This window comes from Geospiza fortis, unplaced genomic scaffold, assembly GCF_000277835.1.
Source record: "Geospiza fortis unplaced genomic scaffold, GeoFor_1.0 scaffold166, whole genome shotgun sequence".
Taxonomy (NCBI): Eukaryota; Metazoa; Chordata; class Aves; order Passeriformes; family Thraupidae; genus Geospiza; species Geospiza fortis.
In genome coordinates, this window is record NW_005054310.1 from 9,547,246 (window position 1) to 9,556,509 (window position 9,264).

The window sequence follows — 9,264 nt, forward strand, 5'->3', positions numbered from 1 at the left end:
GTCTAAATGTCTTTACCAGTTTGCTTGATGAACCAGAAATATCTGATATTATGATACATCAAAAGCCTGTCTTTCTTATATCAGAAATATTCACTCTGTATCCATAAATGTGCACAGCAAAATGAGATTTCCCAACTGGGGCCCGGCAGAATGATGGGAATATCTTTATTGTCTTAACATCTCTGTTTTCCTTTTGCAGAGCCTACTCACATGCCTTCAAATAAGGGATTCCAAAACATTTTATAGGCTGTAGCACAGTCCTTACAACATTGCAATATGTTTAAAAGGGAAGGAAGGAAGGAAGGAAGGAAGGAAGGAAGGAAGGAAGGAAGGAAGGAAATCCAAATCACAAATCCAAAACATATTGCTCCATTCAAACTATTATAAAGAAAGTTAGTTGCGTCCTAGTGAAAACCAGTACAGGAGGAAGAGGCACAGATCATAATTGGGGAATATTTTAATATTTACCTGATAGCGGGTTTTTTTTGCTTATTTATAAATGCCTTTTCTGTTTATTCCATTACATTTTTAGTTACTTCCAAGACATGCAATATGGCTTCTTGTCCTTGCTAAAATCAACTAGCTTTAGACAGGTCAGCATTTTAGCTAGGAACTTCTAAGGAAAAAAACCTTGTATTAAAATATAAAAAATATTTTTGCAGGTAAACCCTATTTGGTGTCTTTATATAACGAGTAGAATATGAATTGGGGAAGCAAGCTCTTTTAAAAATTAATAAGAACTTCTCAGAAAAAGAAATTTGCAGAGAAGGTCATAGTTTCAAAATTTGGAAAACAGCCATAAAGTCATCTAATCAGCATTCCTTGGGGAACACTTATTTAGGATAAAATAAATCAGATTAACTGAAATAATTGCCTTCCAGAAATAATTTGATCAGCTCTCCATTTAACTTGACATTAATTTGACCAAAAAGAGGAAAACAAAGTAATGTCTGGGCTGGAACCTTCTGTTTATTGTTCCTTCCTTGTTAAAAAGCTCACAGATAATTTTTATTGGTAGCAATTTGGTGTTAGCAGATAACCAACAATTTATTACTAGACTCATGCCATATTGCTTCTTCAACTTGCAAAAGCCCATTTCTTTCATCGATAAAACACTTTTTAATTTATCACCTCTTGAGAGCACTTAAGCAACTGTGATTCAATTAAACCAGTGTTCAATGTCTGTGCCTGTGTTCCACACTTGGCTGATAAAAGAAAAAGATGGGTCACATTATACCTATTGATGGACTATATCTTATTTATGGTTTTAACCTATAAGTCTTTAACAGACACATGAATTTTGCATGTGTGTGTGTGGAGAGTGCTGAGCTGATAAACGAAATCTACAAGTGCAGCGTACACAGACGAAGGAGAAACAGGTTTTAACGTTTTATCTGTTTATAAGCTGAATCTATAGCTTTTGGTTTTGTCTGTTCCAGAGTGCAATTTTTCCTCCTTACATGCGCACCAGGGATACCAGAAGCAGTGCAACCTTTCCTAAACTGGAAGAGCCACCAATGCCATCTTAAGGGATTTTCACAAGGATTCAGTCTCTCATCCATTCTGTTTGCATCCTAAACTCCTGTAATAGGCTTTATGGCAATGATGTAATTTCAGCTTGTAATGTTAATGCATCAGAGAAAGGGAAATAGTCTTTAAAAAATATGCAGGTGAGGAAACTGAATCAGACAGTTGTAAACTGGTTTGTCCAATGTCATGAAGAAAAAGCCAACAAACCTATTTTATATAAAAATATACACACACATATATATAGAGAGAGATCTATAATATAGATAGATATAAATAGATAGATAGATAGATAGATAGATAGATAGATAGGTAGATAGATAGATAGATAGAGGTCCAAGCCCAGTTTGAATCCCGAGGAGAGCACAAAACTTCACAGGCATTTAAGCTAAGGGAATGAAGAACACAAAAATGGATAAACCCCAATCTTTTAAAATGTAAAAAGAAGAAAAAAATAACATGATTTTACTGTTTTCAGTCTCTGTTTAATCTGCCATATTTCCCTCACAGGGAAGCTTTGAAACAGAGAGAATCTCAGAGCACAAAATGGAAGGATAGATAGTGAAAGGTAGTTGAAGCTCTTACTCTGATGTCTATTCCAGGCTCACCTGAATAATGCCTTTTGAAGCTGTTACATTGCAGGGGTTCAGAAGAACAAGGCAAAATGTTGTTGTGTTTCTATTAATTCGCTTGTGCAAAATGCAGCTTTCAGGGACATTGTCTCACAGGTACAGCCGCCAAGATATTGCCTCAGAATAGAAACACAAAATCTTACTGACATGGAATTTGCATGAGGCTCCTTACTTTAATAAATGCTTTACAGGCCACGGAAAAGGCTGGGTGAATTTGAACTGCAAAAAATATTCTTGTAAAGAGAGGTTTAAATGAACATGAAAACAGTAAGTTGGAACTGGTGGAATATTTTTGTTTAAAATTGTCTTTGGCATAGAAAATCTTGTAACAAACTTGAATTCTTTTTTTTCAGGAACTCTGACGTTTTCTATTTTTTCCTCTTTTATAAATGCCTTTTCTGTAAACATAGAAAGGCATTTTGTAGGATTCATATCAGGTTTGTTGTTAAGGAAGAAATTTCCTTTTTCCCAACAATTTCATTGTGTCCAGCAGGTAGTGATGGAGATGATGATGACAACACAGCAAGGATGGCTGAGCTGTCAAGTGAAAGTCGGAACCAACAGATCCCCAGGGAAGGTGTAATATTCCCCCAGAGGTTTCCGATAGGAGTTTTTCATGAAAGAGATATGAGAATTAAAGATTATTAACAATTTAATTTTTGTTTTGTTATAATTTTCTCAAACTTTTCATCACTGGAAAAGTATAAATATGAGGGTTTTCTTTATTTTGTTTTGTTGTTTGTTTGTTGGATCTGGGTTTTTCCTCCACTCCCGACTCAAATGCTCTTCTGTGTTGTTGCTACTCTGGCGTTGTTCCCAGTTTATTTAATCCAGATGTTTGGGTAGGCATTCTGTTTTACTTTGTGTTGAGCTGCTGATTTCTGACCATGGCTTCTACCTCTAATTTTGTACACAATGAACAAAATAGAAGAAAAACAAACAATAGCAAAATATGTCATGATCCTTTTCATATTTTCCATGGCTTTTGTTGATCATATGCACATCATTTGTCATGCTGCCAAGAGCATCTGAGCTTCAGTCAACTACCTTTGGGACTGTAATTCCTTTATGATCTATTCTCCTATTTGTTTTGTTCTGAATGGTTTAGCAGTGCAACTTGGAAAAGATACAGGCAAAAGCCTTTGGACTAAGTTTCTGTTGAATTAGCATACCATTGGCTACGAGCATAATGCATTTTGGGCTGGCAATTGCACTTGAGAATACAAATCAAATGAATTTATTTTCTTTTTCAACTCCTATCTACTTGGAGCAGCAGACAATTCTTATCACAAGTTAATGCTATACTAGCAACATATTACAACTGGAGAAGGGTAATGGATACAAGAAGTTAATTCATCTGTTTGTCTTGATATTTATCCTACCTATGTTAATAGAATGTCTGCTACACAGAATTAATTGTATTTGGCTTCTTCTGCTTAGTTCTGGCATACAGAAATATAACCGCATTTTTTCATTTTTTTTCTTTATGCTTTTTCTTTTCTTTCCTTTTTTTTTAATGAAGTTAGGGAAGAGGAAAATGATTTGCATTATTCATAGAGAAAAAATATGGCCAAGAGGTAGTTTGGGCAAATTGAAGTAAATCATAGGGTAAATAGATTATTAAACCTAACTATCTAATGTACCTAAGAGCCCTGTATAGCTCTCTCTGGCTTGTGTTTCAGAAGGTGCCTTTGCAGTCAGACAACAGTGGTAGTTTTCAAAATGTCTCTAGTGTATGTGTTGAAGAAATCTATATCTAATGGTATTTCAGTCTCCTTTTCCAGATTGCTATGAGAAACAGCTGTTCCTAGGAAACACCTACTCTCACCCTGATTAACAGACTTAAAATATCATAATAAATGTAAGATTTAGTATTGCCATTTACTCTCCAATAAAAATAATCTAGCTGAGTAACCCAGATGTACCTGCCTTCCACATCAGTTTGTTGAGATGAATGCCATTTACAATTTTTATGGAATTTGAAATCTTGCACTGCTTTTTGATATTAAGATAAAGTTGTGTTCCAAATGATGCCATGCCTCATGATAGTAGATAGCATCCTTTCATTATGAAAATGGTATATGTTGTGTATTCAGAATCCTTAACAATTCTGCAGTGAATTAGAATCAGATATTGATCAGTATGCTTCAATACAGATATGGGATTTAAGCATATGCTTGAGCACGATCATCAAATATTTATGCATGTGGATCGATAAAGATTAAGAATAAAGTTAGCATGATACATACAAGAAAAGAAAAAATACAGTTTTCTTCTGAAGTAAAAATTAATAGTTAATGTATCTATGTACCCTTGTGGATATATCTTAGACAGAGACTTGCATTTGAGCCAGCAGGTAGTGAAAACATTGCAACTGCTCAAAAATATCAAGGGTTTGGTTATGTTGCTCATTACCAAGTCAGTAGCTGAATTAAAATCTGCTTACATTAAAAAGTGATATAAAAAATCTTGAATTGAAAATCCCTGTGTCTATCTAGTTGCAGAATCCTAGTTAAAGGAGCAGTTGAGGTAGAGAAATCATAAAACTGTACAATATGAACCCGTCAAGGCTGGGGAGTGAGATTAGAGCAGAGTCAGCACAGCCAATTTCTGCCATCTGCTCCTGCAGTTTCTTGACCAGGTTGCAGGGCAGGCAGTATTGTCCCTTTTGTGCTATTAAAAGTGCCACGTGCTGTCTTCTGCATCAACGTGTTTGATGCAGTCCAAACTTCACACATTCTGAATGGAAATTCATCAAAGCAGACTTGGACTGAGCCATAGGACTTTATCCTACACGAGTTGTCTCCTGAAGCATTAAACTCACTACAGGTAAACTCAGGGTAGGCAGTAACTAAGCTATAAGAACCAGTCCTAAATGAGCTAAAATGTGTACTGCAAGACAGGAATGAGTGTTTGTTCTCAGTGTTTGATCCCACTAAAGAAACTCTTCTGAACCAAGTCTCTAGGTTAGCTCATTTAAAGTTAACATGGATATTTCTGCAAGGCTTTGTCCTCCTCGTGCATAGCCACGCCTTCAGCGGACTTGTCCAAACTACAGCAGAGGATGTTTTTATACATGTGAAATTACTGCATCAGAAATATACTTCATGGAGAAAAGACAGGCAAAAAGACAAGAAAAGAATTTAACTAAATATTTTGCTCTTTTCACCATGACTTCGACCAAAATTAAAAGGCTTGATGATGTAATTTTTAAAATTAATTTTCTGAGTATTTCTATGTACATTCAGTATATCTGTGTATATTATTTCAAAATATAATTTATTTTAAAGAAAGCCATCATTTAAATATTTATAAATGTTTTGCTAAAATATGAGAAACTGGTTTTATTTTTTTCAGACCTATATCAGGGACCAAACATTACTTAATTATCAGGTTTTTAATACTAAAGATTACAGCCTCACAACAATGGTTCCCAAGTCATGGAAAATATAATTTTGAGGATTTGTACGTAGTGAATCTGTGCTATGATATGCACAAGAAATACATCTTTGAAAGAAATATTATTTAAACAAATCTGTATTATATTTATAATTATATATGATTATATATTAAGAATCTCTATTATATTTATAATATATTTAATCATCAAAAGGAAGGTGATTTAGGAAATCTATTTGGTGAGCAGATTCTGTTCTTTCTTTTTCTCTTTTTTACTCTACATAGTCTTTTCAAAACTACAAGTACCAATACCTTTTGTAAAGAACAGTGGAGGAGGTGTGAAGAGATGAAGAATCTAGATGTGCTCATCACTGGTTGAATGTTATTTTAAGAGAGCACAAGAAAATGGGGAACCTTGGTTACACAAAGACGGGTTCGAGGAATGACAATTCCATTAATGGTGTAGAGAACAGAACTGAATGAATGAATCACACTCATAAAGGATCAGAGACTGAGGGTGAGGACTCAGCCAACATCTGAAATGAGAGGTCTACATCAAGCAAATGGAAATACCTCAGCTGCAAGTACTTTATAGCCATCCTCCATTCTTTTATTATTTTCTTTGTCACTTTATTGCACTGGGAATTGTTCCTTGCTGTGAAAACCACAGCATCTTTCCTTAAAGAAATACAACTGGTTTTGTGATGTGTTTTTTTTAATTTCAAAGCACATTATAAGACTATAATTTATTTTTCATTTACAAAATAGAGCAAGATTTTCAACCTGAGGACACAGTATCTCCTGTAGTGGAATCTGGATATTTTTTAGAGTCAATAAATCAAAAACATTTCAAATCTCTGACACAAAAGAAAAAGGTATTTAAAATCTAAATATACGTAAAATAGTTTCAGGGAGAAAAAAAATCAAAATCAACCAGACAACAATTGAATTGACTACCCTCCACAACAGTTATTAGCTGCTGATGTCCCTTGATGTAATATGCTTTTGTGACGGCAATGCTTCCCCATGTTGTGTCATTCCTCTTGATGCTAACAGCCTTCTGACTTTGTAGGATAGGATTTCCAGTTGGTAAAATGTAATCAGTCTTTTTGACTTTGAATTGTCTCTTTAAAAAAAGATGAGCCGAGCTAATTATTTGTATTCTGAAGGCACTTTCACCTTGTCCTCCACTTTTCAAAGGTGTATTCAATGTTGGGCAAACAAAGCAAAACTGATGATGCACTGTTAGAAAGTAACTCTTCCAATGCTGTGCAGTGGTACAAGTTCCTGGGGAAGAATAATTTTAATTTTCTCTATTTTTAAGGGGGGGACATCCTCAAAAAATGAACCTTTTTGTTCTTGTTGCCTATTAAAACAAAGGAAAAGGTAAACAAGCAGTTAATGAATCACAAGGAGGAAAATCCAACCTGCTGAAATTCCACCAGAGTTTCAGGCCAACATGCACTTTTTTTGTCAAAGACACCAAAGGTGAGGCTAGAATCCAATGTATAATGTCGGATTCTCTTCTATGTAAAAAAAAACACATTATGTTTTTTCAGGTGACCATTTCTTAAGGCTCCATGCAACACCCAGAAATACAGAACACTTCCTATGTATTAATTTTAAGTCTCACATTTTATGTTACATCCTTTTTCCCCAATATTTAATAATATTACTTATTTTTATATCAGTTTTTTTTAAATTATCACAAGTTTGAAATTTATTTTCAGTTTCTCAACTGTCAATAACAGACCGTTTTCAGCTCAATAAATACAGCTATTTGTGTGTATGTGTGTATACACACAGTGGAACAAAGTTGAACCAGTTTGTATACACTCAATCCACTTGGGCCTTTGAATTAAGCCAGTGAAAGAAGGCAGCTGGGAAGGCCTGGTGGCAGCCAAGTCTTGAAATGTTAACAGAAGCAGCTAAAGAATCTCTGGCCAAACAGCAACACCACTCTTCCAATTGCATCCATAGCACTGAGTGCTGCCAGAAAAGTAGATTACAGGGTTTGGTTTATGAGTTCTTTGTCTGCCAGGCAGGCTTTGTGTGTGGCCATGTATGTAACAATTAGTCCTTGGTGAAGGAAGGATGGGTACCGATGCTAGTGTGCAAGGAGGGAATGAACAGGTGTTCAAAAGTGTGTTTCTCTTCCCTCAGACATCACTGTCTGCCATCCATGAGCCAAAAATGACATTACAAGGCTGGTCTGCTTTGTGTGGTCAGAGATTCAGTTGTATGCAGTGGTCATTGAGCTCTGTAATTAATGTGGCTAAACTAAAATGTCCAGCTGCTGGGTCCCCATTTTGCCCTCAGATGCATGTGTGTGGCTTCCGTGCTCCAGTGGGAACAGGGTGTGCGTAGCTGGGGAGAGGATCTGGCTCTGTGTGTACGCACTGGGGCTTCTGTGTATACAACAGTTTCAGGGAGAAAGAGAAATGGAGTTTCCTGAGTTATAATATTCATTAGCTTCCCATTTTCTTTCTGTACCGAATGTTACTGTTTGTTCTCAGAGCTGTGGACTTTGATGTGCAGCAGTCTTCTTTGGCAAAGCATGTAGGTAATTTCATGACCCCATTTCAACCAAAGCAAAGATTTTGTCCTAATCTCTAGCTGAACCACAGCCTGAGCTGTTTGGAAATGTTAGAAGGGAGGAGAGGAGAGGAGAGGAGAGGAGAGGAGAGGAGAGGAGAGGAAAAAACCCAAATGTTCTGTTTGTGTCTGAAATGTGAAACAGCAATGCCAAAATATCCCAGGAAGTCTATTCTTGCTGTACTACTTACCCAGCCAAAACCAAGTGCTTCTGGAAATCCTTCAAGAAATCCTATTAGAGTTATTTCCAGTCTTGCCTCCAGACCAGAGAGGTTTGGATAAGACATTCAAAAGTTTGAATGTTTATCAGCAACTTCTTCCTTTTGCCTCTCCTATCTAAACAAGAGTCCAGATTCATCATTAGCTTTCCATGGATATGTCACTTCCTTCTGCGGACAACTCTGACTGGTTCACCCATACAGGTCAGAAAGTTGAAACAACTGAATTTAGCTTTTCTAATCATAAAGCAAAAACACTAAGGCAAGTTATTAAGCAACATCCTGTAACTGAGAAAGAGTTGATGGTGATATTGTCCATCCTCCTGTGTTCCTATTTTCTGCACTGAAATATTTTGAACATCAATACTTATCCTCTTTGACTCAATAATTGCAGTTTATTCATGGTTAGTAACATGATTAACCATTTGCCTCTGGTTGCAGATGTGATGTTGCATTTCTCTCTGTGTATCTGTGTGAAGCTGAGCTTGTAGTTCAGGCAGCAGCTGTGACTGTTATTTTTACTCCATTTTTTCAGAGCAGAGCTAAGAATATGAATTACTTGTTCTCTTTAAACTTAGCAATAATCTGTCCTGATTTCATTTTTCACATAAGCATCCCCATTTGATGGGAATCTGGGACAGAGGTGGTTTATTTCATATTCTAACTAGACAGTTTTTCTCATCCCTTATTATCCCAAAGAATTAAGTGTTGGAAATAACTGGGAAAAAAAAAGCCAGTTTGACTAAGAATCAGAAAAGAACACTATCTTTTTCATAACTATTCTGCTTCCTAAAAAAAATAGTCCTTTGATATATTTGATATAGATATACTTTTTTTTTTTAAGTATGCCATCCATACCTAAACCTCCTTATTCTTATAGTCTAACAAATCTT